The sequence below is a fragment of the Pseudophryne corroboree genome, unplaced genomic scaffold (genome assembly GCF_028390025.1).
Source record: "Pseudophryne corroboree isolate aPseCor3 unplaced genomic scaffold, aPseCor3.hap2 scaffold_1103, whole genome shotgun sequence".
Lineage (NCBI taxonomy): Eukaryota > Metazoa > Chordata > Amphibia > Anura > Myobatrachidae > Pseudophryne > Pseudophryne corroboree.
The window spans coordinates 27,123-51,877 of record NW_026967729.1 but is presented as its reverse complement, the minus strand read 5'-3'; the positions used below and the strand labels follow the sequence as shown (position 1 = coordinate 51,877).

Genomic DNA, 24,755 nt, shown 5'->3' with positions numbered 1-24,755 from the left:
TCAATTGGATTTTTCTGCCAGCATATTTCTTTTTCTCTGCAACCCACTGCTAAATTGTGCTTCCTAGCTGTTTTTATAAAATCACTGAATCAAATCTAACTCTGATTACATCAGAGAAGGCCAGGTACCCTACACCATAACAGGGGGTTTGAAATTTTGACTTGTCTACTTAAAGATCACCAAAATCTGATAACAAGGTCAATTAAGTCCCTGGGTGGGATTGAACCACCAACCTTTTGGTTAATAGCCTTACACACTAACTGATTGCGCCACAGCGACACTTTGCAAAAGTACATACTGACAAAGGCTAATAAGCATTCATCTAGAACGATTCCTAGAAACATTTTAAAAAGTCAATAATGTGGAGAGTTTTTGTAAGATGTTTCTTCCATCAACCAATGAAGAAACACATTGGTACTTTCCCATGACGAGTGAGTGCTTCAGGATCTCTTGCACTTACATGTGCAGCAGAGTACTGTAATGGAAGCATGCTGGGTCCATAACCCAGAGGTAGGCAGATTGAAACTATCCTCTGCTATATGCATTTATTTTTGTTAATTAAATTAATCCAAAACTGGGATTGATATTTTTGCTCTTTTATTTTTACTTAAAGTACAATAACTTTTACCATTTTAATTTGTTTTAATAGTATATTGACAGTATTGTTTTCTTTCAAAAATCCAATTAATTTTCTTTACCCGATTATTAAAATGGTAATTGACAAAAACAAACTACATTGTCACCAGAAGAGCAATACAAAATGTACAAGTGATATATTAAAATCATCTTTCCAGCTTGAATTTCAATGATGCATTGGGGCAACGATTTTGTGAGAAACATCTTCACCCTTAAATAAAGATTTTCTTAATTCCTTACCTGTGTGCTAATTAGATATCACCTTGTTTTCACATTAAACAGACTTCCACATGAGAAAACAGCAAAGATGCAGTGGCGTTAATGTTTCCTGGTGTCAACCTGTATTATTTCCGTAGATATTGAAATGAGGATGCATCTTGCTGCCTTTCCAATGAAGCAAGTTTAATTTAGTAATAGGTGAAAAAACATCCCTACAAAGATGTTAATCAGATACTTGGCTTTGTGGACACTTTTCAGAGAACAAATTTGTTATCATAAAAATAAAGCCAGAAAATGAAGAGCTGTTTAATCACTCAATTGGATTTTTCTGCCAGCATTTTTCTTTTTCTCTGCAACCCACTGCTAAATTGTGCTTCCTAGCTGTTTTTTTTATAAAATCACTTAATCAAATCTAACTCTGATTACATCAGAGAAGGCCAGGTACCCTACACCATAAGAGGGGGTTTGCAATTTTGACTTGTCTACTTAAATATCACCAAAATCTGATTACAAGGTCAATTACGTCCCTGGGTGGGATTGAACCACCAACCTTTTGATTAATAGCTGAACACACTAACCGATTGCGCCACAGAGACACTTTGCAAAAAGTACATACTGACAAAGATTAATAAGCATTCATCTAGAACGTTTCCTAGAAAAACTTTAAAAAGTCAATAATCTGGAGAGTTTTTGTAAGATGTTTCTTCCAGCAACCAATGAAGAAACACATTGGTACTTTCGCATGATGAGTGAGTGCTTCAGGATCTCTTGCACTTACATGTGCAGCAGAGTACTGCAATGGAAGCATGCTGGGCCCATAACCCAGAGGTAGGCAGATTGAAACTATCCTTTGCTATATGCATTTTTTTTTTGTTCATTAAAGTAATCCAAAACTGGGATTGATATTTTAGCTTTTATTTTTACTTAAAGTACAATAACTTTTACCATTTTAATTTGTTTTAGTGCAAAAGGCATATCAGCAGTCAGCACTAACTGGTGACATGCCATTTGTACAAGTAAGCCATGTGTGACTAATATATAAACATACTTTATTAAATACCACCTCAAACTATCATACCCTGGATTCAAACCTATAACCTGTTGAATTCTAATCAAACACCCTACCCATGGAGCTACTTGATCCTGCATCTTTTCTAACCTCCAAAAACAGATTCAGTTGCATTTTCCAGCGTGTTTTGTTTGCGCCTTTGCAAATGTCTTACATCGACAAACTTATTTAGTACTATTTTGCAAATAGGGTTACATTGTCGCAACATTGTGTTCCCTAATTGCTTGATTTTTTAAATGCAACAATTGATAAAGACACCTGATAATTGCTCTGTGGAGTCTTATTTTGTGTTTTGTGTTTAGTCTTTAGATCTGAATTTGAATGTACTTGTGAACTAACTTAATTTCCTACTTCTAAATTCATTCCTAAATTCACTACTTACATGAATCCTGTAGTTGGGCATTTTGGGACTTCGATTGTGGGCATTGTTTTGTGTCCAGACCAGCAGCAGGTGGTGTGCATTTGCTGGAAAGGCATCGAAGACCTCCGATTTGCTGCATCTCCTGATGTGTGTCTCCCTCAAGTGGCTGTCAGCAAATGCCTGCTAGACACCCCATTCCAAGCTGATTGTGACATCATGGAACATGCATCATAGAACAGGCATGCTAAAACATGGGTCTTCAACCTGCGACCCTCCAGCTGCTGTGGAACTACACATCCCAGCATGCCCTGCCTCAGTTTTAGCATACCTTAATAGCAAAACTGTGGCAGGGCATGCTGGGATGTGTAGTTTCACAGCAGCTGGAGGGCCACAGGATGAAGACCCATGTGCTAGAGCCAAGCCGCAGGTACATTGAATGCTAGCAAGCTGAATATTTAAATCCTTTTTGTTCCGCAGCATTCCAATGCGGAAGATTCCATGGAACCAGAGATCCTTCCATTGAGAAGGACATGCTGCCTGGATGACTACACTGTGCAAATTAAATCACGGAGCCAGTTGGCTTGTGGGTGGCTCTGGTGACTGGGTGGTTGGGTGGGTGGTGTGTCGGAAGTGGAGCGCATGCAAATGATTGTGTATCATCCAGCTAGTGAGAGAGAAAACTCATGCAGGAGTGTGCCTGCTTGTCAGTGGGTTATGCACCTTGCCAGACGTTAAATCTACATAGAGCAGCTGGAGGGGACAAGAGCAGGTTTGCAAAATATAGATAGAAGAGCATATATGCTGGCGCATTCTCCATGATTGTGTCAGCTTATGTTTTGGTGCACTGCACTTTCCTCCACTAAGTTTTAGCCATTTTTGTTAAGCTCAAGTGTAGTTGCTTCTCGGCCTTTTGGCTGTGATCTTGTATCGTGGTTGAAGGGTCTGCTGGAGGGAGGGATTGTTTTCTTCATTGGCGAAAGACCAAAGATATTCCAGGATGGAAGGCTTGGGAACACTATCTGTTTTTCAGTTGTGGAAGAGCACAGAGGTCGGATTGGACTACATTCTATAGTAAAGGATATCTTTCTATTTATTGACCCTCCCCTTATATGTGTCTGTGTTACAATAAAGCTTCGGTTTTGTGAATCCCTCACCCTCTTACACTCCACACCCATAGCCTTATTAACTGTTGTATTATTGTATAGTTTAAATGTATAGTGCAGTTCATGATTTATAGTGTAGGCTGGCCTGTGCTGTAGTTCTGGAACTGTACTAAACCGTCAGCATTTGTATTGTGTTTTGGCTGTGCTGCAACACTGTACTTATGTGTGTAATGTTTATGTATGTTTTTTTAATGTCAATAAAAACTGCTTTTTCAAGCCAATATCTGAAAACAATCAATGTTTATCTTTGATGGCAATAAAAGTGGTATGATATTTGATGCTTTTGAAAGGCAATATCTGATATGTCCCCTATCTGGGAACCATATATTAAATGGCTTTTCAGAAAAGGGAGATGGGAGAAGAGCTTTCAGTACTTGTAGGACCGATGCACATAAAGAAGCAAAAAAACATACATAAACATTACACACATAAGTACCGCGTTGCGGCAATGCCAAAACACAATAGAAATGCTGACGGTATAGTACAGTTCAAGAACTACAGCACAGGCCAGCCTACACTATAAATCATGAACTGCACTATACATTTAAACTGTACAATAATACAACAGTTAATAAGGCTATGGGTGTGGAGTGTAAGAGGGTGAGGGAATCACAAGCCCGAAGCTTTATTGAAAGACTGACACATATAAGGGGAGGATTAATAAATAGAAAGACATCCTTTACTATAGAATGTAGTCCAATCCGGTCTTTCAACTCTTCCACAATTGAAAAACGGATAGTGTTCCCAAGCCTTCCATCCTGGAATATCTTTGGTCTTTCGCCAATGAAGAAAGCAATCCCTCCCTCCAGCAGACCCTTCAACCACAATACAAGATCACAGCCAAAAGGCCGAGAAGCAACTACACTTGAGCTTAACAAAAATGGCTAAAACTTAGTGGAGGAAAGTGCAGTGCACCAAAACATAAGCTGACACAATCATGGAGAATGCGCCAGCATATATGCTCTTCTATCTATATTTTGCAAACCTGCTCTTGTCCCCTCCAGCTGCTCTATGTAGATTTAACGTCTGGCAAGGTGCATAACCCACTGACAAGCAGGCACACTCCTGCATGAGTTTTCACTCTCACTAGCTGGATGATACACAATCATTTGCATGTGCTCCACCTCCGACACACCACCCACCCAACCACCCAGTCACCAGAGCCACCCACAAACCAACTGGCTCCGTGATTTAATTTGCACAGTGTAGTCATCCAGGCAGCATGTCCTTCTCAATGGAAGGATCTCTGGTTCCATGGAATCTTCCGCATTGGAATGCTGCGGAACAAAAAGGATTTAAATATTCAGCTTGCTAGCATTCAATGTACCTGCGGCTTGGCTCTAGCACATGGGTCTTCATCCTGTGGCCCTCCAGCTGCTGTGAAACTACACATCCCAGCATGCCCTGCCACAGTTTTGCTATAAGGTATGCTAAAACTGAGGCAGGGCATGCTGGGATGTGTAGTTCCACAGCAGCTGGAGGGTCGCAGGTTGAAGACCAATGTTTTAGCATGCCTGTTCTATGATGCATGTTCCGTGATGTCACAATCAGCTTGGAATGGGGTGTCTAGCAGGCATTTGCTGACAGCCACTTGAGGGAGACACACATCAGGAGATGCAGCATATCGGAGGTCTTCGATGCCTTTCCAGCAAATGCACACCACCTGCTGCTGGTCTGGACACAAAACAATGCCCACAATCGAAGTCCCAAAATGCCCAACTACAGGATTCATGTAAGTAGTGAATTTAGGAATGAATTTAGAAGTAGGAAATTAAGTTAGTTCACAAGTACATTCAAATTCAGATCTAAAGTCTAGGTAGGCCTCACGTCCTGGCAGCCGCCAGCATTTAAAAATGCCTTGATTAGAGGTACGGAATTAAATGTAGATAAGAAGTAGACACAAAATAAGACTCCGCAGAGCAGTTATCAGGTGTTTTTATCAATTGTTGCATTTAAAAAATCAAGCAATTAGGGAACACAATGTTGCAACAATGTAACCCTATTTGCAAAATAGTACTAAATAAGTTTGTCGATGTAAGACATTTGCAAAGGCGCATCCAAAACACGCTGGAAAATGCAACTGAATCTGTTTTTGGAGGCTAGAATAGGAAATGTGCATCGGTCCTACAAGTACTGAAAGCTCTTCTCCCATCTCCCTTTTCTGAAAAGCCATTTAATATATGGTTCCCAGATAGGGGACATATCAGATATTGCCTTTCAAAAGCAGCAAATATCATACCACTTCTATTGCCATCAAAGATAAACATTGATTGTTTTCAGATATTGGATTGAAAAAGCAGTCTTTATTGACATAAAGAAGCAAAAAAACATACATAAACATTACACACATAAGTACTGTGTTGCAGCACAGCCAAAACACAATACAAATGCTGTCGGTATAGTACAGTTCAAGAACTACAGCACAGGTCAGCCTACACTATAAATCATGAACTGCACTATACATTTAAACAATACAATAGTTAATAAGGCTATGGGTGTGGAGTGTAAGAGGGTGACGGAATCACAAGCCCAAAGCTTTATTGAAAGACAGACACATATAAAGGGAGGATTAATAAATACAAAGATACCCTTTACTATAGAATGTAGTCCAATCCGGTCTTTCAACTCTTCCACAACTGAAAAACGGATAGTGTTCCCAAGCCTTCCATCCTGGAATATCTTCAGTCTCTCGCCAATGAAGAAAACAATCCCTCCAGCAGACTCTTCAACCACAATACAATATCACAGCCAAAAGAGCGAGAAGCAACTACACTTGCGTTTAAACAAAATGGCTAAAACTTAGTGGAGGAAAGTGCAGTGCACCAAAACATAAGCTGACACAATCATGGAGAATGCGCCAGCATATATGCTCTTCTGTCTATATTTTCCAAACCTGCTCTTGTCCCCTCCAGTTGCTCCATGTAGATTTGACGTCTGGCAAGGTGCATAACTCACTGACAAGCAGGAACACTCCTACATGAGTTTTCTCTCTCACTAGCTGGATGATACACATTCATTTGCATGTGCTCCACCTCCGACACACCGCCCACCCAACCACCCAGTCACCAGAGCCACCCACAAGCCAACTGGCTCCGTGATTTAATTTGCACAGTGCAGTCATCCAGGCAGCATGTCCTTCTCAATGGAATAATCTCTGGTTCCATGGAATCTTCCGCATTGGAATGCTGCGGAACAAAAAGGATTTAAACATTCAGCTTGCTAGCATTCAATGTACCTGCGGTTTGGTTCTAGCACATGGGTCTTCATCCTGTGGCGCTCCAGCTGCTGTGAAACTACACATCCCAGCATGCCCTGCCACAGTTTTGCTTTTAAGGTATGCTAAAACTGAGGCAGGGCATGCTGGGATATGTAGTTCCACAGCAGCTGGAGGGTCGCAGGTTGAAGACCCATGTTCTAGCATGCCTGTTCTATGATGCATGTTCCGTGATGTCACAATCAGCTTGGAATGGGGTGTCTAGCATGCATTTGCTGACAGCCACTTGAGGCAGACACACATCAGGAGATGCAGCATATCGGAGGTCTTCGATGCCTTTCCAGCAAATGCACACCACCAGCTGCTGGTCTGGACACAAAACAATGCCCACAATTGAAGGCTCAAAATGCCCAACTACAGGATTAATGTAAGTAGTGAATTTAGGAATGAATTTAGAAGTAGGAAATTAAGTTAGTTCACAAGTACATTCAAATTCAGATCTAAAGACTAGGTAGGCCTCACGTCCTGGCAGCACCCAGCATTTAAAAATGCCTTGATTATAGGTAGGGAATTAAATGTAGATAAGAAGTAGACACAAAAGAAGACTCCACAGAGCAATTATCAGGTGTCTTTATCAATTTTTGCATTTAAAAAATCAAGCAATTAGGGAACACAATGTTGCGACAATGTAACCCTATTTGCAAAATAGTACTAAATAAGTTTGTCGATGTAAGACATTTGCAAAGGCGCAAACAAAACACGCTGGAAAATGCAACTGAATCTGTTTTTGGAGGTTAGAATAGATGCAGGATCAAGTAGCTCAATGGGTAGGGTGTTTGATTAGAATTTAACAGGTTTTAGGTTTGAATCCTGGGTATGATAGTTTGAGGTGTTATTTAATAAAGTATGTTTATATATTAGTCACACATGGCTTACTTGTACAAATGGCATGTCACCAGTTAGTGCTGACTGCTGATATGCCATTTACACAAACATGCCATGTGTGACTGTATATGCATTTAAGGAGGGCACCCCTGCAATACCACAAACCATTGAGTGTCAAGTATACTAGATATATCTTCATATCTCATGTGCTTTCTCTGAGACCAATCTTGTTATGCCCCTTCCCCACAAGGCATGCGCCTTTTGTCCATATTGCAAAAATGGGGGGGAGGGCATATAATTCTCTGTCACAGGGCACCAAAAAGTCTAGTTATGGCTCTGGTATGCATTATGTAATCTGGCAGACCATCTCTCCAACACTGGCTGGTTGGAATAGAAATCCAGGTATCTATGTGAGCAAATGACCATCAACGATTTACTCTCAAACACTAAAAAATGGACAAAAATGGTCCCCTAAACAAATTGGTTAAATTTTGGGTTTAACCAATTTGTGTAATGACCATTTTTGACCACTTTTCTAGTGTTTGGGAGCAAATGGTTAATTGACATTTGCTCCTATACATTACCAGATTTTCATTCCAACCATCCAGACTGGATAGATAGCCTGACAGATAATTGTGTAGTGTATGCCCAGGATAACTGTTAGTCATGCTTTATTTTATGGCGGCACATAAATGGGTGGACAGATCCAGGGCAAGCACTGCCCACTCATGCATAGTTGTCAACTGATGTGAAGTTCCAGGGGGCAATCTCAGTTATAAAGGGAAGTATCTGGAAATTGTCCCTAGTTAAAAAAAAAAAAAAAATTTGATCAACTCCATTTATTTAGTATGATATCCCAGGTGATAGGATGCCGGCAGTCAGAACAACATACTTTATTAAATAACACATCTCAAACTACCATACCCAGGATTCAAACCTATAACCTGTTGAACTCTAATCAAACACATTACCTATTGAGCTATTTGATCCTGCATAAAAATTGTGAACATTATATGAAGCTATTGGTACTTTGCAAAAAAAAAGAATCAGCATTACAATGCAGCAGATCCATGCAGTTTGCAGCCACACACTACATGTATCTGCTCAGCCACAATGCTGATTATTTCTTCACAAAGTACAAGGTGAGCTCCAAACAGAATTCTCTAGCTTAGAATTATACCTTTCTTTGCCAAACCTAGAAGTCGGGCCCCCCACCCTGGGATCCCCCAGAGGGAGGCCTGCACCGTCATGCGGCAGGCTTGTCCGTTTTGGAAGCAGGCTGATGGGCAGCCCAGGATTGCTTCAGTCTGGGCTTGGCAGGTCTGGAAACATGAGCTTGCTTTGGGTATGCCTGACCTTGGGTACGCTTTACCTGGAGGATGAAAGGGCCAAGAAAAGTACTTTTAGCCTTCTGCGTGGTAGGAGTCATACTAGGTAGGCAAGCTGTTTTAGCAGTAGCCAGATCAGCTACAATCTTATTGAGGTCTTCTCCAAAAGGAGATTCAACTGAGGCAGCACAAGGGAACTCTCATCTGGGGACAACAACTGCAGGGAGAACACATATTTTCAGATGAACATGGTAGGGCAGAAGGCTGCCTAATACTGAAGCACCCCCAAACAACAAATCAAATGCAACTTACTTGACAGAGATGTGCCTGAGCAACGGCCCTCCCCAGCCCTATCCCAAATCATACTTATTTTGCATAGGAGATACCATGGTCATGAAGATTGTTCTCCCAGGGTTAGGTTCATTCATTGCATTCTGGGTATGCTGACCCCTGTGATTTCCCCAAATGTGGGAAACTCGACTGCATTATTTGTGGTAGTGGGGGACTGTATTTGTGCTTTCCTCTGGTCAGCTCTGGTAAAATTCAGATTTCTTTGTCTCAGATCTTCCTCTAGCCTTGTTCTTCTTTCGAGAGTTCCCTTGTGCTGCCTCAGTTGGATCTCCTTCACTTGACAGGGGGGTGCCCGAGCAGCGACCCTCCCCAGCTCTAGCCCAACTCCTACTTACCTGCCAGGTGAGATACTATGATCATGAAGTTGCTTCTCCCAGGGCAAGGCTCACCCATTGCACTCTGGGTGTGCTGCCCCTGCGATTTCCCCAAATGTGGGAAACTTGACTGCATAATTTGAGTTTTCCCTGGTCGGCTCTCATGTAATTCAGATCTCTTTGTCTCAGGTCTCTCTCCAGCCTAGTTTGCTGTCTGGTTCCACTTCTTTTTTCTTGAGCCCCTCCCTTCTATACCCTTGTGCACTATCCTGACTTCTCCTCCCCTCTGCTTACTTTGTGCCTCCCAATGCACAATGCAAACTACGGGTAGTGCTGCAGGGCCCACACCCTTTTACTTGCTTTACAGAGCAGCTCTGGAGCTGTTACAGTGCCCAGCTGCTGCAAGAAATCAGCTTGAATGCTTCAGGGGCTGGGGAATGGCCAACATGAGCCCCACACTGAAGGAGGGTGGGGGTGCTTAATGCGAACTAGGGGTCATCCAAGCACCACAAAAGGCCTCCATGCCCTGCACGCTCCTTTTCTCTTTTCATATGCAGACAAGGGTTGAAGCCAACTTTGACCCACTGCTTGGATGACATCACCATATTCAAATCCATCTGCTGCAGGCCATCCCCCAGGAATGCTTGCACTAGTTGTTGCATTTGGTTTGTTGTTTGGGGGTGCTTCAGTATTAGGCAGCCTTCTGCCACCCCATGTTCATCTGAAAATATGTGTTCTCCCTGCAGTTGTTGTCCCCAGATGAGAGTTCCCTTGTGCTGCCTCAGTTGAATCTCCTTTACTTGACAGAGATGTGCCTGAGCAGCGGCCCTCCCCAGCCCTATCCCAAATCATACTTATTTTGCATAGGAGATACTATTGTCATGAAGATTGTTTTCCCAGGGTGAGGTTCATTCATTGCATTCTGGGTATGCTGACCCCTGTGATTTCCCCAAATGTGGGAAACTCGACTGCATTATTTGTGGTAGTGGCGGACTGTGTTTGTGCTTTCCTCTGGTCAGCTCTGGTAAAGTCAGATTTCTTTGTCTCAGATCTTCCTCTAGCCTTGTTCTTCTTTTGAGAGTTCCCTTGTGCTGCCTCAGTTGGATCTCCTTCACTTGAAAGGTAGTGCCCGAGCAGCGACCCTCCCCAGCTCTAGCCCAACTCCTACTAACCTGCCAGGTGAGATACTATGATCATGAAGGTGCTTCTCCCAGGGCAAGGCTCACCCATTGCACTCTGGGTGTGCTGCCCCTTGCGATTTCCCCAAATGTGGGAAACTTGACTGCATAATTTGTGTTTCCCCTGGACGGCTCTCGTATAATTCAGATCTCTTTGTCTCAGGTCTCTCTCCAGCCTAGTATGCTGTCTGTTTCCACTTCTCTTTTCTTGAGCCCCTCCCTTCTATAACCTTGTGCACTATCCTGACTTCTCCTCCCGTCTGCTTACTTTGTGCCTTCCAATGCACAATGCAAACTACAGGTAGTGCTGCAGGGCCCACACCCTTTTACTTGCCTTACAGAGCAGCTCTGGAGCTGTTACAGTACCCAGCTGCTGCAAGAAATCAGCTTGAATGCTTCAGGGGCTGGGGCATGGCCAACATGAGCCCCACACCGAAGGAGGGTGGGGGTGTTTAATGCGAACTAGGGGTCATCCAAGCGTCGCAAAAGGCCGCCATGCCCTGCATATCCCTTTTCTCTTTTCATAAGCAGACGAGGGTTGAAGCCAACTTTGACCCACTGCTTGGATGACATCACTTGCTGCCTTTCCAATGAAGCAAGTTTAATTTAGTAATAGGTGAAAAACCATCCCTACAAAGGTGTTAATCAGATACTTGGCTTTGTGGACACTTTTCAGAGAACAAATTAGTTAGCATAAAAATAAAGCCAGAAAATGAAGAGCTGTTTAATCACTCAATTGGATTTTTCTGCAAGCGTATTTCTTTTTCTCTGCAACCCACTGCTAAGTTGTGCTTCCTAGCTGTTCTTTTATAAAATCACTTAATCAAATCTAACTCTGATTACATCAGAGTAGGCCAGGTACCCTACACCATAAGAGGGGGTTTGAAATTTTGACTTGTCTACTTAAAGATCACCAAAATCTGATGACAAGGTCAATAACATCCCTGGGTGGTATTGAACCACCAACCCTTTGGTTAATAACCAAACACACTAACCGATTGCACCACCGAGACACTTTGCAAAAGTACATACTGACAAAGGTTAATAAGCATTCATCTAGAACGTTTCCTAGAAAACTTTAAAAAGTCAATAATCTGGAGAGTTTTTGTAAGATGTTTCTTCCATCAACCAATGAAGAAACGCATTGGTACTTTCCCATGATGAGTGAGTGCTTCAGGATCTCTTGCACTTACATGTGCAGCAGAGTACTGCAATGGAAGCATGCTGGGCCCCTTAACCCAGAGGTAGGCAGATTGAAACTATCCTCTGCTATATGCATTTTTTTTTTTGTTAATTAAAGTAATCCAAAACTGGGATTGATATTTTTGCTCTTTTATTTTTACTTCAAGTACAATAACTTTTACCATTTTAATTTGTTTTAATAGTATATTGACAGTATTGTTTTCTTTCAAAAATCCACTTAATTTTCTTTACCCTATTATTAAAATGGTAATTGACAAAAACAAACTACATTGTCACCAGAAGAGCAATACAAAATGTACAAGTGATATATTAAAATCATCTTTCCAGCTTGAATTTCAATGATGCATTGGGGCAACGATTTTGTGAGAAACATCTTCACCCTTAAATAAAGATTTTCTTAATTCCTTACCTGTGTGCTAATTAGATATCACCTTGTTTTCACATTAAACAGACTTCCACATGAGAAAGCAGCAAGGATGCAGTGGCGTTAATGTTTCCTGGTGTCAACCTGTATTATTTCAGTAGATATTGAAATGAGGATGCATCTTGCTGCCTTTCCAATGAAGCAAGTTTAATTTAGTAATAGGTGAAAAACCATCCCTACAAAGATGTTAATCAGATACTTGGCTTTGTGGACACTTTTCAGAGAACAAATTTGTTAGCATAAAAATAAAGCCAGAAAATGAAGAGCTGTTTAATCACTCAATTTGATTTTTTTGCCAGCATATTTCTTTTTCTCTGCAAACCACTGCTAAATTGTGCTTCCTAGCTGTTTTTATAAAATCACTGAATCAAATCTAACTCTGATTACATCAGAGAAGGCCAGGTACCCTACACCATAACAGGGGTTTTTGAAATTTTGACTTGTCTACTTAAAGATCACCAAAATCTGATAACAAGGTCAATTACATCCCTGGGTGGGATTGAACCACCAACCTTTTGGTTAATAGCTGTACAAACTAACTGATTGCGCCACAGCGACACTTTGCAAAAGTACATACTGACAAAGGCTAATAAGCATTCATCTAGAACGTTTCCTAGAAAAACTTTAAATAGTCAATAATCTGGAGAGTTTTTGTAAGATGTTTCTTCCATCAACCAATGAAGAAACACATTGGTACTTTCCCATGATGAGTGAGTGCTTCAGGATCTCTTGCAATTACATGTGCAGCAGAGTACTGTAATGGAAGCATGCTGGGTCCATAGCCCAGAGGTAGGCAGATTGAAACTATCCTCTGCTATATGCGTTTTTTTTTTTGTTAATTAAAGTAATCCAAAACTGGGATTGATATTTTTGCTCTTTTATTTTTACTTAAAGTACAATAACTTTTACCATTTTCATTTGTTTTAATAGTATATTGACAGTATTGTTTTCTTTCAAAAATCCACTTAATTTTCTTTACCCGATTATTAAAATGGTAATTGACAAAAACAAACTACATTGTCACCAGAAGAGCAATACAAAATGTACAAGTGATATATTAAAATCATCTTTCCAGCTTGAATTTCAATGATGCATTGGGGCAACGATTTTGTGAGAAACATCTTCACCCTTAAATAAAGATTTTCTTAATTCCTTACCTGTGTGCTAATTAGATATCACCTTGTTTTCACATTAAACAGACTTCCACATGAGAAAGCACAAAGGATGCAGTGGCGTTAATGTTTCCTGGTGTCAACCTGTATTATTTCAGTAGATATTGAAATGAGGATGCATCTTGCTGCCTTTCCAATGAAGCAAGTTTAATTTAGTAATAGGTTAAAAACCATCCCTACAAATGTGTTAATCAGAAACTTGGCTTTGTGGACACTTTTCAGAGAACAAATTTGTTAGCATAAAAATAAAGCCAGAAAATGAAAAGCTGTTTAATCACTCAATTGGATTTTTTTGCCAGCATATTTCTTTTTCTCTGCAACCCACTGCTAAATTGTGCTTCCTAGCTGTTTTTATAAAATCACTGAATCAAATCTAACTCTGATTACATCAGAGAAGGCCAGGTACCCTACACCATAAGAGGGGGTTTGAAATTTTCACTTGTCTACATAAAGATCACCAAAATCTGATAACAAGGTCAATTACGTCCCTGGGTGGGATTGAACCACCAACCTTTTGGTTAATAGCCTTACACAGTAACTGATTGCGCCACAGCAACACTTTGTAAAAGTCCATACTGACAAAGGCCAATAAGCATTCATCTAGAACGATTCCTAGAAACATTTTAAAAAGTCAATAATGTGGAGAGTTTTTGTAAGATGTTTCTTCCATCAACCAATGAAGAAACACATTGGTACTTTCCCATGATGAGTGAGTGCTTCAGGATCTCTTGCACTTACATGTGCAGCAGAGTACTGTAATGGAAGCATGCTGGGCCCATAACCCAGAGGTAGGCAGATTGAAACTATCCTTTGCTATATGCATTTTTTTTTTTGTTCATTAAAGTAATCCAAAACTGGGATTGATATTTTAGCTTTTATTTTTACTTAAAGTACAATAACTTTTACCATTTTAATTTGTTTTAGTGCAAATGGCATATCAGCAGTCAGCACTAACTGGTGACATGCCATTTGTACAAGTAAGCCATGTGTGACTAATATATAAACATGCTTTATTAAATAACACCTCAAACTATCATACCCAGGATTCAAACCTATAACCTGTTGAATTCTAATCAAACACCCTACCCATGGAGCTACTTGATCCTGCATCTTTTCTCACCTCCAAAAACAGATTCAGTTGCATTTTCCAGCGTGTTTTGTTTGCGCCTTTGCAAATGTCTTACATCGACAAACTTATTTAGTACTATTTTGCAAATAGGGTTACATTGTCGCAACATTGTGTTCCCTTATTGCTTGATTTTTTAAATGCAACAATTGATAAAGACACCTGATAATTGCTCTGTGGAGTCTTATTTTGTGTTTTGTGTTTAGTCTTTAGATCTGAATTTGAATGTACTTGTGAACTAACTTAATTTCCTACTTCTAAATTCATTCCTAAATTCACTACTTACATGAATCCTGTAGTTGGGCATTTTGGGACTTCGATTGTGGGCATTGTTTTGTGTCCAGACCAGCAGCAGGTGGTGTGCATTTGCTGGAAAGGCATCGAAGACCTCCGATATGCTGCATCTCCTGATGTGTGTCTCCCTCAAGTGGCTGTCAGCAAATGCCTGCTAGACACCCCATTCCAAGCTGATTGTGACATCATGGAACATGCATCATAGAACAGGCATGCTAAAACATGGGTCTTCAACCTGCGACCCTCCAGCTGCTGTGGAACTACACATCCCAGCATGCCCTGCCTCAGTTTTAGCATACCTTAATAGCAAAACTGTGGCAGGGCATGCTGGGATGTGTAGTTTCACAGCAGCTGGAGGGCCACAGGATGAAGACCCATGTGCTAGAGCCAAGCCGCAGGTACATTGAATGCTAGCAAGCTGAATATTTAAATCCTTTTTGTTCCGCAGCATTCCAATGCGGAAGATTCCATGGAACCAGAGATCCTTCCATTGAGAAGGACATGCTGCCTGGATGACTACACTGTGCAAATTAAATCACGGAGCCAGTTGGCTTGTGGGTGGCTCTGGTGACTGGGTGGTTGGGTGGGTGGTGTGTCGGAAGTGGAGCGCATGCAAATGATTGTGTATCATCCAGCTAGTGAGAGAGAAAACTCATGCAGGAGTGTTCCTGCTTGTAAGTGGGTTATGCACCTTGCCAGACGTTAAATCTACATAGAGCAGCTGGAGGGGACAAGAGCAGGTTTGCAAAATATAGATAGAAGAGCATATATGCTGGCGCATTCTCCATGATTGTGTCAGCTTATGTTTTGGTGCACTGCACTTTCCTCCACTAAGTTTTAGCCATTTTTGTTAAGCTCAAGTGTAGTTGCTTCTCGGCCTTTTGGCTGTGATCTTGTATCGTGGTTGAAGGGTCTGCTGGAGGGAGGGATTGTTTTCTTCATTGGCGAAAGACCAAAGATATTCCAGGATGGAAGGCTTGGGAACACTATCTGTTTTTCAGTTGTGGAAGAGCACAGAGGTCGGATTGGACTACATTCTATAGTAAAGGATATCTTTCTATTTATTGACCCTCCCCTTATATGTGTCTGTGTTACAATAAAGCTTCGGTTTTGTGAATCCCTCACCCTCTTACACTCCACACCCATAGCCTTATTAACTGTTGTATTATTGTATACTTTAAATGTATAGTGCAGTTCATGATTTATAGTGTAGACTGGCCTGTGCTGTAGTTCTTGAACTGTACTATACCGTCAGCATTTGTATTGTGTTTTGGCTGTGCAGCAACACTGTATTTATGTGTGCAATGTTTATGTATGTTTTTTTTTTATGTCAATAAAGACTGCTTTTTCAAGCCAATATCTGAAAACAATCAATGTTTATCTTTGATGGCAATAAAAGTGGTATGATATTTGATGCTTTTGAAATCCAATATCTGATATGTCCCCTATCTGGGAACCATATATTAAATGGCTTTTCAGAAAAGGGAGATGGGAGAAGAGCTTTCATTACTTGTAGGACCGATGCACATAAAGAAGCAAAAAAACATACATAAACATTACACACATAAGTACCGCGTTGCGGCACAGCCAAAACACAATAGAAATGCTGATGGTATAGTACAGTTCAAGAACTACAGCACAGGCCAGCCTACACTATAAATCATGAACTGCACTATACATTTAAACTGTACAATAATACAACAGTTAATAAGGCTATGGGTGTGGAGTGTAAGAGGGTGAGGGAATCACAAGCCCGAAGCTTTATTGAAAGACTGACACATATAAGGGGAGGTTTAATAAATAGAAAGACATCCTTTACTATAGAATGTAGTCCAATCCGACCTCTGTGCTCTTCCACAACTGAAAAACAGATAGTGTTCCCAAGCCTTCCATCCTGGAATATCTTTGGTCTTTCGCCAATGAAGAAAGCAATCCCTCCCTCCAGCAGACCCTTCAACCACAATACAAGATCACAGCCAAAAGGCCGAGAAGCAACTACACTTGAGCTTAACAAAAATGGCTAAAACTTAGTGGAGGAAAGTGCAGTGCACCAAAACATAAGCTGACACAATCATGGAGAATGCGCCAGCATATATGCTCTTCTATCTATATTTTGCAAACATGCTCTTGTCCCCTCCAGCTGCTCTATGTAGATTTAACGTCTGGCAAGGTGCATAACCCACTGACAAGCAGGCACACTCCTGCATGAGTTTTCACTCTCACTAGCTGGATGATACACAATCATTTGCATGTGCTCCACCTCCGACACACCACCCACCCAACCACCCAGTCACCAGAGCCACCCACAAACCAACTGGCTCCGTGATTTAATTTGCACAGTGTAGTCATCCAGGCAGCATGTCCTTCTCAATGGAAGGATCTCTGGTTCCATGGAATCTTCCGCATTGGAATGCTGCGGAACAAAAAGGATTTAAATATTCAGCTTGCTAGCATTCAATGTACCTGCGGCTTGGCTCTAGCACATGGGTCTTCATCCTGTGGCCCTCCAGCTGCTGTGAAACTACACATCCCAGCACGCCCTGCCACAGTTTTGCTATAAGGTATGCTAAAACTGAGGCAGGGCATGCTGGGATGTGTAGTTCCACAGCAGCTGGAGGGTCGCAGGTTGAAGACCCATGTTTTAGCATGCCTGTTCTATGATGCATGTTCCGTGATGTCACAATCAGCTTGGAATGGGGTGTCTAGCAGGCATTTGCTGACAGCCACTTGAGGGAGACACACATCAGGAGATGCAGCATATCGGAGGTCTTTGATGCCTTTCCAGCAAATGCACACCACCTGCTGCTGGTCTGGACACAAAACAATGCCCACAATCGAAGTCCCAAAATGCCCAACTACAGGATTCATGTAAGTAGTGAATTTAGGAATGAATTTAGAAGTAGGAAATTAAGTTAGTTCACAAGTACATTCAAATTCAGATCTAAAGTCTAGGTAGGCCTCACGTCCTGGCAGCCGCCAGCATTTAAAAATGCCTTGATTAGAGGTACGGAATTAAATGTAGATAAGAAGTAGACACAAAATAAGACTCCGCAGAGCAGTTATCAGGTGTTTTTATCAATTGTTGCATTTAAAAAATCAAGCAATTAGGGAACACAATGTTGCAACAATGTAACCCTATTTGCAAAATAGTACTAAATAAGTTTGTCGATGTAAGACATTTGCAAAGGCGCATCCAAAACACGCTGGAAAATGCAACTGAATCTGTTTTTGGAGGCTAGAATAGGAAATGTGCATCGGTCCTACAAGTACTGAAAGCTCTTCTCCCATCTCCCTTTTCTGAAAAGCCATTTAATATATGGTTCCCAGATAGGGGACATATCAGATATTGCCTTTCAAAAGCAGCAAATATCATACCACTTCTATTGCCATCAAAGATAAACATTGATTGTTTTCAGATATTGGATTGAAAAAGCTGTCTTTATTGACATAAAGAAGCAAAAAAACATACATAAACATTACACACATAAGTACTGTGTTGCAGCACAGCCAAAACACAATACAAATGCTGTCGGTATAGTACAGTTCAAGAACTACAGTACAGGTCAGCCTACACTATAAATCATGAACTGCACTATTCATTTAAACAATACAATAGTTAATAAGGCTATGGGTGTGGAGTGTAAGAGGGTGACGGAATCACAAGCCCAAAGCTTTATTGAAAGACAGACACATATAAAGGGAGGATTAATAAATACAAAGATACCCTTTACTATAGAATGTAGTCCAATCCGGTCTTTCAACTCTTCCACAACTGAAAAACGGATAGTGTTCCCAAGCCTTCCATCCTGGAATATCTTCAGTCTCTCGCCAATGAAGAAAACAATCCCTCCAGCAGACTCTTCAACCACAATACAATATCACAGCCAAAAGAGCGAGAAGCAACTACACTTGCGTTTAAACAAAATGGCTAAAACTTAGTGGAGGAAAGTGCAGTGCACCAAAACATAAGCTGACACAATCATGGAGAATGCGCCAGCATATATGCTCTTCTGTGTATATTTTCCAAACCTGCTCTTGTCCCCTCCAGTTGCTCCATGTAGATTTGACGTCTGGCAAGGTGCATAACTCACTGACAAGCAGGCACACTCCTGCATGAGTTTTCTCTCTCACTAGCTGGATGATACACATTCATTTGCATGTGCTCCACCTCCGACACACCGCCCACCCAACCACCCAGTCACCAGAGCCACCCACAAGCCAACTGGCTCCGTGATTTAATTTGCACAGTGCAGTCATCCAGGCAGCATGTCCTTCTCAATGGAATAATCTCTGGTTCCATGGAATCTTCCGCATTGGAATGCTGCGGAACAAAAAGGATTTAAACATTCAGCTTGCTAGCATTCAATGTACCTGCGGTTTGGTTCTAGCACATGGGTCTTCATCCTGTGGCCCTCCAGCTGCTGTGAAACTACACATCCCAGCATGCCCTGCCACAGTTTTGCTATTAAGGTATGCTAAAACTGAGGCAGGGCATGCTGGGATATGTAGTTCCACAGCAGCTGGAGGGTCGCAGGTTGAAGACCCATGTTCTAGCATGCCTGTTCTATGAAGCATGTTCCGTGATGTCACAATCAGCTTGGAATGGGGTGTCTAGCATGCATTTGCTGACAGCCACTTGAGGCAGACACACATCAGGAGATGCAGCATATCGGAGGTCTTCGATGCCTTTCCAGCAAATGCACACCACCAGCTGCTGGTCTGGACACAAAACAATGCCCACAATTGAAGGCTCAAAATGCCCAACTACAGGATTAATGTAAGTAGTGAATTTAGGAATGAGTTTAGAAGTAGGAAATTAAGTTAGTTCACAAGTACATTCAAATTCAGATCTAAAGACTAGGTAGGCCTCACGTCCTGGCAGCACCCAGCATTTAAAAATGCCTTGATTATAGGTAGGGAATTAAATGTAGATAAGAAGTAGACACAAAAGAAGACTCCACAGAGCAATTATCAGGTGTCTTTATCAATTTTTGCATTTAAAAAATCAAGCAATTAGGGAACACAATGTTGCGACAATGTAACCCTATTTGCAAAATAGTACTAAATAAGTTTGTCGATGTAAGACATTTGCAAAGGCGCAAACAAAACACGCTGGAAAATGCAACTGAATCTGTTTTTGGAGGTTAGAATAGATGCAGGATCAAGTAGCTCAATGGGTAGGGTGTTTGATTAGAATTTAACAGGTTATAGGTTTGAATCCTGGGTATGATAGTTTGAGGTGTTATTTAATAAAGTATGTTTATATATTAGTCACACATGGCTTACTTGTACAAATGGCATGTCACCAGTTAGTGCTGACTGCTGATATGCCATTTACACAAACATGCCATGTGTGACTGTATATGCATTTGAGGAGGGCACCCCTGCAATACCACAAACCATTGAGTGTCAAGTATACTAGATATATCTTCATATCTCATGTGCTTTCTCTGAGACCAATCTTGTTATGCCCCTTCCCCACAAGGCATGCGCCTTTTGTCCATATTGCAAAAATGGGGGGGAGGGCATATAATTCTCTGTCACAGGGCACCAAAAAGTCTAGTTATGGCTCTGGTATGCATTATGTAATCTGGCAGACCATCTCTCCAACACTGGCTGGTTGGAATAGAAATCCGGTTATCTATGTGAGCAAATGACCATCAACGATTTACTCTCAAACACTAAAAAATGGACAAAAATGGTCCCCTAAACAAATTGGTTAAATTTTGGGTTTAACCAATTTGTGTAATGACCATTTTTGACCACTTTTCTAGTGTTTGGGAGCAAATGGTTAATTGACATTTGCTCCTATACATTACCAGATTTTCATTCCATCCATCCAGACTGGATAGATAGCCTGACAGATAATTGTGTAGTGTACGCCCAGGATAACTGTTAGTCATGCTTTATTTTATGGCGGCACATAAATGGGTGGACAGATCCAGGGCAAGCACTGCCCACTCATGCATAGTTCTCAACTGATGTGAAGTTCCAGGGGGCAATCTCAGTTATAAAGAGAAGTATCTGGAAATTGTCCCTAGTTAAAAAAAAAAAAAAAAAAATTTTTATCAACTCCATTTATTTAGTATGATATCCCAGGTGATAGGATGCCGGCAGTCAGAACAACATACTTTATTAAATAACACATCTCAAACTACCATACCCAGGATTCAAACCTATAACCTGTTGAATTCTAATCAAACACCCTACCTATTGAGCTATTTGATCCTGCATAAAAATTGTGAACATTATATGAAGCTATTGGTACTTTGCAAAAAAAAAGAATCAGCATTACAACGCAGCAGATCCATGCAGTTTGCAGCCACACACTACATGTATCTGCTCAGCCACAATGCTGATTATTTCTTCACAAAGTACAAGGTGAGCTCCAAACAGAATTCTCTAGCTTAGAATTATACCTTTCTTTGCCAAACCTAGAAGTCGGGCCCCCCACCCTGGGATCCCCCAGAGAGAGGCCTGCACCGTCATGCGGCAGGCTTGTCCGTTTTGGAAGCAGGCTGATGGGCAGCCCAGGATTGCTTCAGTCTGGGCTTGGCAGGTCTGGAAACATGAGCTTGCTTTGGGTATGCCTGACCTTGGGTACGCTTTACCTGGAGGATGAAAGGGCCAAGAAAAGTACTTTTAGCCTTCTGCGTGGTAGGAGTCATACTAGGTAGGCAAGCTGTTTTAGCAGTAGCCAGATCAGCTACAATCTTATTGAGGTCTTCTCCAAAAGGAGATTCAACTGAGGCAGCACAAGGGAACTCTCATCTGGGGACAACAACTGCAGGGAGAACACATATTTTCAGATGAACATGGTAGGGCAGAAGGCTGCCTAATACTGAAGCACCCCCAAACAACAAATCAAATGCAACTTACTTGACAGAGATGTGCCTGAGCAACGGCCCTCCCCAGCCCTATCCCAAATCATACTTATTTTGCATAGGAGATACCATGGTCATGAAGATTGTTCTCCCAGGGTTAGGTTCATTCATTGCATTCTGGGTATGCTGACCCCTGTGATTTCCCCAAATGTGGGAAACTCGACTGCATTATTTGTGGTAGTGGGGGACTGTGTTTGTGCTTTCCTCTGGTCAGCTCTGGTAAAAGTCAGATTTCTTTGTCTCAGATCTTCCTCTAGCCTTTGTCTTCTTTCGAGAGTTCCCTTGTGCTGCCTCAGTTGGATCTCCTTCACTTGACAGGGGGGTGCCCGAGCAGCGACCCTCCCCAGCTCTAGCCCAACTCCTACTTACCTGCCAGGTGAGATACTATGATCATGAAGTTGCTTCTCCCAGGGCAAGGCTCACCCATTGCACTCTGGGTGTGCTGCCCCTGCGATTTCCCCAAATGTGGGAAACTTGACTGCATAATTTGAGTTTTCCCTGGTCGGCTCTCATGTAATTCAGATCTCTTTGTCTCAGGTCTCTCTCCAGCCTAGTTTGCTGTCTGGTTCCACTTCTTTTTTCTTGAGCCCCTCCCTTCTATACCCTTGTGCACTATCCTGACTTCTCCTCCCGTCTGCTTACTTTGTGCCTCCTAATGCACAATGCAAACTACGGGTAGTGCTGCAGGGCCCACACCCTTTTACTTGCTTTACAGAGCAGCTCTGGAGCTGTTACAGTGCCCAGCTGCTGCAAGAAATCAGCTTGAATGCTTCAGGGGCTGGGGAATGGCCAACATGAGCCCCACACCGAAGGAGGGTGGGGGTGCTTAATGCGAACTAGGGGTCATCCAAGCACCACAAAAGGCCTCCATGCCCTGCACGCTCCTTTTCTCTTTTCATATGCAGACGAGGGTTGAAGCCAACTTTGACCCACTGCTTGGATGACATCACCATATTCAAATCCATCTGCTGCAGGCCATCCCCCAGGAATGCTTGCACTAGTTGTTGCATTTGGTTTGTTGTTTGGGGGTGCTTCAGTATTAGGCAGCCTTCTGCCACCCCATGTTCATCTGAAAATATGTGTTCTCCCTGCAGTTGTTGTCCCCAGATGAGAGTTCCCTTGTGCTGCCTCAGTTGAATCTCCTTTACTTGACAGAGATGTGCCTGAGCAACGGCCCTCCCCAGCCCTATCCTAAATCATACTTATTTTGCATAGGAGATACTATTGTCATGAAGATTGTTCTCCCAGGGTGAGGTTCATTCATTGCATTCTGGGTATGCTGACCCCTGTGATTTCCCCAAATGTGGGAAACTCGACTGCATTATTTGTGGTAGTGGTGGACTGTGTTTGTGCTTTCCTCTGGTCAGCTCTGGTAAAAGTCAGATTTCTTTGTCTCAGATCTTCCTCTAGCCTTGTTCTTCTTTTGAGAGTTCCCTTGTGCTGCCTCAGTTGGATCTCCTTCACTTGAAAGGTAGTGCCCGAGCAGCGACCCTCCCCAGCTCTAGCCCAACTCCTACTAACCTGCCAGGTGAGATACTATGATCATGAAGGTGCTTCTCCCAGGGCAAGGCTCACCCATTGCACTCTGGGTGTGCTGCCCCTTGCGATTTCCCCAAATGTGGGAAACTTGACTGCATAATTTGTGTTTCCCCTGGACGGCTCTCGTATAATTCAGATCTCTTTGTCTCAGGTCTCTCTCCAGCCTAGTATGCTGTCTGTTTCCACTTCTCTTTTCTTGAGCCCATCCCTTCTATAACCTTGTGCACTATCCTGACTTCACCTCCCGTCTGCTTACTTTGTGCCTTCCAATGCACAATGCAAACTACAGGTAGTGCTGCAGGGCCCACACCCTTTTACTTGCCTTACAGAGCAGCTCTGGAGCTGTTACAGTACCCAGCTGCTGCAAGAAATCAGCTTGAATGCTTTAGGGGCTGGGGCATGGCCAACATGAGCCCCACACCGAAGGAGGGTGGGGGTGTTTAATGCGAACTAGGGGTCATCCAAGCGTCGCAAAAGGCCGCCATGCCCTGCATATCCCTTTTCTCTTTTCATAAGCAGACGAGGGATGAAGCCAACTTTGACCCACTGCTTGGATGACATCACTTGCTGCCTTTCCAATGAAGCAAGTTTAATTTAGTAATAGGTGAAAAACCATCCCTACAAAGGTGTTAATCAGATACTTGGCTTTGTGGACACTTTTCAGAGAACAAATTTGTTAGCATAAAAATAAAGCCAGAAAATGAAGAGCTGTTTAATCACTCAATTGGATTTTTCTGCAAGCGTATTTCTTTTTCTCTGCAACCCACTGCTAAGTTGTGCTTCCTAGCTGTTCTTTTATAAAATCACTTAATCAAATCTAACTCTGATTACATCAGAGAAGGCCAGGTACCCTACACCATAAGAGGGGGTTTGAAATTTTGACTTGTCTACTTAAAGATCACCAAAATCTGATAACAAGGTAAATTACGTCCCTGGGTAGGATTGAACCACCAACCTTTTGGTTAATAACCGAACACGCTAACTGATTGCGCCACAGAGACACATTGCAAAAGTATATACTGACAAAGGCTAATAAGCATTCATCTAGAACGTTTCCTAGAAAAACTTTAAAAAGTCAATAATCTGGAGAGTTTTTGTAAGATGTTTCTTCCATCAACCAATGAAGAAACACATTGGTACTTTCCCATGATGAGTGAGTGCTTCAGGATCTCTTGCACTTACATGTGCAGCAGAGTACTGCAATGGAAGCATGCTGGGCCCATAACCCAGAGGTAGGCAGATTGAAACTATCCTCTGCTATATGCATTTTTTTTTTGTTAATTAAAGTAATCCAAAACTGGGATTGATATTTTTGCTCTTTTATTTTTACTTAAAGTACAATAACTTTTATTATTTTAATTTGTTTTAATAGTATATTGACAGTATTGTTTTCTT

At 41.9% G+C, this 24,755-nt stretch overlaps 8 non-coding genes across 8 annotated transcripts; all 8 read left to right on the top strand.

Moving 5' to 3' along the window:
* The first annotated feature begins 9,237 nt into the window (after nucleotides 1–9,237).
* Nucleotides 9,238–9,401, top strand: LOC134989206 (U1 spliceosomal RNA). The gene has a single exon (XR_010194516.1). It is a non-coding gene; the product is annotated as a U1 spliceosomal RNA (small nuclear RNA).
* Nucleotides 9,402–9,553: 152 nt separating this feature from the next.
* Nucleotides 9,554–9,716, top strand: LOC134989145 (U1 spliceosomal RNA). The gene has a single exon (XR_010194460.1). It is a non-coding gene; the product is annotated as a U1 spliceosomal RNA (small nuclear RNA).
* A 674-nt stretch (nucleotides 9,717–10,390) lies between these two features.
* Nucleotides 10,391–10,554, top strand: LOC134989184 (U1 spliceosomal RNA). Its single transcript, XR_010194495.1, has one exon. It is a non-coding gene; the product is annotated as a U1 spliceosomal RNA (small nuclear RNA).
* Nucleotides 10,555–10,704: 150 nt separating this feature from the next.
* On the top strand, nucleotides 10,705–10,868 carry LOC134989201 (U1 spliceosomal RNA). Its single transcript, XR_010194511.1, has one exon. It is a non-coding gene; the product is annotated as a U1 spliceosomal RNA (small nuclear RNA).
* A 10,998-nt stretch (nucleotides 10,869–21,866) lies between these two features.
* On the top strand, nucleotides 21,867–22,030 carry LOC134989164 (U1 spliceosomal RNA). Its single transcript, XR_010194475.1, has one exon. It is a non-coding gene; the product is annotated as a U1 spliceosomal RNA (small nuclear RNA).
* A 152-nt stretch (nucleotides 22,031–22,182) lies between these two features.
* On the top strand, nucleotides 22,183–22,345 carry LOC134989142 (U1 spliceosomal RNA). Its single transcript, XR_010194458.1, has one exon. It is a non-coding gene; the product is annotated as a U1 spliceosomal RNA (small nuclear RNA).
* Nucleotides 22,346–23,019: 674 nt separating this feature from the next.
* On the top strand, nucleotides 23,020–23,183 carry LOC134989181 (U1 spliceosomal RNA). The gene has a single exon (XR_010194492.1). It is a non-coding gene; the product is annotated as a U1 spliceosomal RNA (small nuclear RNA).
* A 151-nt stretch (nucleotides 23,184–23,334) lies between these two features.
* LOC134989200 (U1 spliceosomal RNA) lies at nucleotides 23,335–23,498 on the top strand. Its single transcript, XR_010194510.1, has one exon. It is a non-coding gene; the product is annotated as a U1 spliceosomal RNA (small nuclear RNA).
* The last annotated feature ends 1,257 nt before the right edge of the window (nucleotides 23,499–24,755 follow it).